This window comes from Saimiri boliviensis, chromosome 3, assembly GCF_048565385.1.
Source record: "Saimiri boliviensis isolate mSaiBol1 chromosome 3, mSaiBol1.pri, whole genome shotgun sequence".
In the NCBI taxonomy this organism is placed as follows: Eukaryota; Metazoa; Chordata; class Mammalia; order Primates; family Cebidae; genus Saimiri; species Saimiri boliviensis.
Genome location: NC_133451.1, coordinates 82,447,073 through 82,450,030, shown reverse-complemented (window position 1 = coordinate 82,450,030; position 2,958 = coordinate 82,447,073). Strand labels below are relative to the sequence as shown.

Sequence of the window (2,958 nt, the reverse complement as noted above, 5' to 3'; positions counted from 1 at the left end):
GGTGGCAGGACCTGATGTTATGGATGCTGTGGATGCCTGATGCTATGGATATCTGATGCTATGGATGCTTGATGCTATGGATGCCTGATGCTATGGATGCTTGATGCTATGGATGCCAGCAATGAAACACTTCTGAATATTGTTTATTCCTTTGTGGATATTGAGCATAACACATTCTCCTCAAGGAAAAAAAAAATAGTCTTGACCTGCTATCTATTTTTATAATAGATATTCTGTCCAAGGCCTCTGTAGCCATCATGAGCAAAGCTCACCCTCCTGAGTTGAAAAAATTTATGGACAAGAAGTTATCATTGAAATTAAATGGTGGCAGACATGTCCAAGGAATACTGTGGGGATTTGATCCCTTTATGAATCTTGTGATAGATGAATGTGTGGAGATGGCGACTAGCGGACAACAGAACAATATTGGAATGGTGGTAATAAGAGGAAACAGTATCATCATGTTAGAAGCCTTGGAATGAGTATAAATAATGGCTGTTGAGTGGAGAAACCCATGTCCTATCCCCATAGGGCCTGTTTTACTATGATGTAAAAATTAGGTCATGTACATTTTCATATTAGACTTTTTGCTAAATAAACTTTTGTAATAGTCAAAAATGTTTTCTCAGATATTCTAAATATAGAATATTAGCTCTCATTCCAATTTTTTCTGACATGAATTTTCCTGGTTGACACTGATTTAAAAGGGTTTTATGCATTAAAGTGGACGAATCTTGTTAAATGTGAAAAAAAAATAATAGATATTCTATTGTTTTCTGTTGTTTCCAGATACCTGTCATGTCCCCAGTTTTCGTTATGACTTCTTTCTTACAAGCAACGGTATACATAGTAATAAAATCTAGATAACTTAAGATGTTTCAGGCATGGCATGGAGTACCAGGACTCTAGACCTGGTCTATCTGATATTAATTTAAACCATAGAATAATCACACAGACAAAGTCCTTTTCAAAACTAGCAGCAAGAATTGGAAGAGCCTTTAGAATTCACAGTAAAATGTGGGCAAGTGTCTCTCTGTAAGTCAAGCATGAACAGAGATTTTTCTAACTCTCTCAGCATGGTAAAGGTGATTGTTCTTAATAAAATCAAAGAGACTTCTTAACAAGTAGTTGTTACATGGCTCATGCCTGTAATCTCAGCACTTTGGAAGGCCAAGGTGGGTGAATTACTTGAGGCCAGGAGTTTGAGACATAAGCCTGGCCAGCACGGTGAAACCCCATCTCTACTAAAAATACAAAAATTAGCCAGGCAAGGTGGTGCACTCCTGTAGTCCCAGCTACTTAGGAGGGTGAGGCAGAAGAATTACTTGAAACTGGGAGATGGAGGTTGAAGTGAGCCAGGATTATGCCATGGCACTCCAGCCTGGGTGACAAAGGGAGACTCTGTCTCAAAAAAAAAAAAAAAAAAGTTTTTATGGGTTGAATTGTGTCCCCGCTAAAAGAGGTTGAAGTCCTACCTGTGAATGTGACCTTATTTGGAAAGAGGATCTTTGCATATGATTAAGTTAAAATGGGCTCATTAGGATGGACCTATGTCTTTAAGAAAAAGGGGAAATTTGGACACAGACACAGACATGCCCAGAGGGAAGGTGATATCAGGACACGGGGAGAAAATAGCCATCTGCAAGTCCAGGGACACCAAAGAGTGCCAGTAAACCACCAGAAACTAAGAGAGGAATGGAACAGATTCTTTCTTACAACCCTCAAAAGGAATCAACCTTGCTGACACCTTGATGTCTGACTTTTAGTCTCCACAACTATGAGACAATAAATTATATTGTTTAAGATGCCCAGCTTGCAATCATTTATTATGGCAGTCCCAGGAAACTAATACAATAGCCTTCATACATTCTTTGTTACTTCAGGCTCCATATTAGTCACAGTGAATGAGGAGTAAATTCTGGGACTATCACCAAGGTGCCAATTATTTAGGAAACAAAGAAATCATTGAATACAAGAAGAATCATTATTTTCCTTTCATTTCCTTCCCACTCAATATTTGTAACGGAAATTTATACTACAGGTTAACATAAGGTTAACCTTAACTTTAACCTCATCTTCATGTAAGCCATGGCTCTAGCTCATGTTTTCAGGAAGGAGAACAAATTTCCACCCATTTTCATTTAATGAGCATAATTTCATATAATGCTTCTTCTATATTTTATACTCATTTAAGAAATATGGGGCTAGGCGTGGTGGCTCACACCTGCAATCCCAGCACTTTGGGAGGCCGAGGTGGGAGGATCACGAGGTCAAGAGATCGAGACCATCCTGGCCAACATGGTGAAACCCCATCTCTACCAAAAAATACAAAAATTAGCTGGGTGTGCCGGCATGTGCCTGTAGTCCCAGCTACTCAGAAGACTGAGGTGGGAGGATTATTTGAGCCGAGGAAGTTGCAGCTACACTGAGCCATGATTGCACCATAGAATTCCAGCCTGCACTTTGGGAGGCCGAGACGGGCAGATCACGAGGTCAAGACATCAAGACCATCCCGGCCAACATGGTGAAACCCCGTCTCTACTAAAAATATAAAAAAATTAACTGGGCGTGGTGGGACATGCCTGTAGTCCCAGCTACTTGGGAGGCTGAGGCAGGAGAATTGCTTGAACCCAGGAGGCAGAGGTTGCAGTGAGCCAAGGTCGTGCCACTGCACTCCAGCCTGGCCCCTGGTGACAGAGTGAGACTCTGTCTCAAAAAAAAAAAAAAAAAAAGAAAAAGAAAGAAATACGAAAAACAAGTTAAAAATGAGAATAAAATCCCCTCCTTAAAGAGTTTATAATTATTTGGGGGTAAGCAGGCACTGGTCAAATTAAAAATCAATTAAAGGTAATATTTAATGGATTTCTAAATTGAGCAATATAAGAATACTGTAAAATTCAACAATTGTGTAAAAATCTCATAGGAAAATTGTCATCTTTTAAAATGATATGCTTAATA

At 39.4% G+C, this 2,958-nt stretch overlaps 1 pseudogene; it reads left to right on the top strand.

The window, feature by feature from the left end:
- The first annotated feature begins 254 nt into the window (after window positions 1-254).
- LOC120363651 (small nuclear ribonucleoprotein G pseudogene) lies at window positions 255-482 on the top strand (annotated as a pseudogene).
- Window positions 483-2,958: the final 2,476 nt, after the last annotated feature.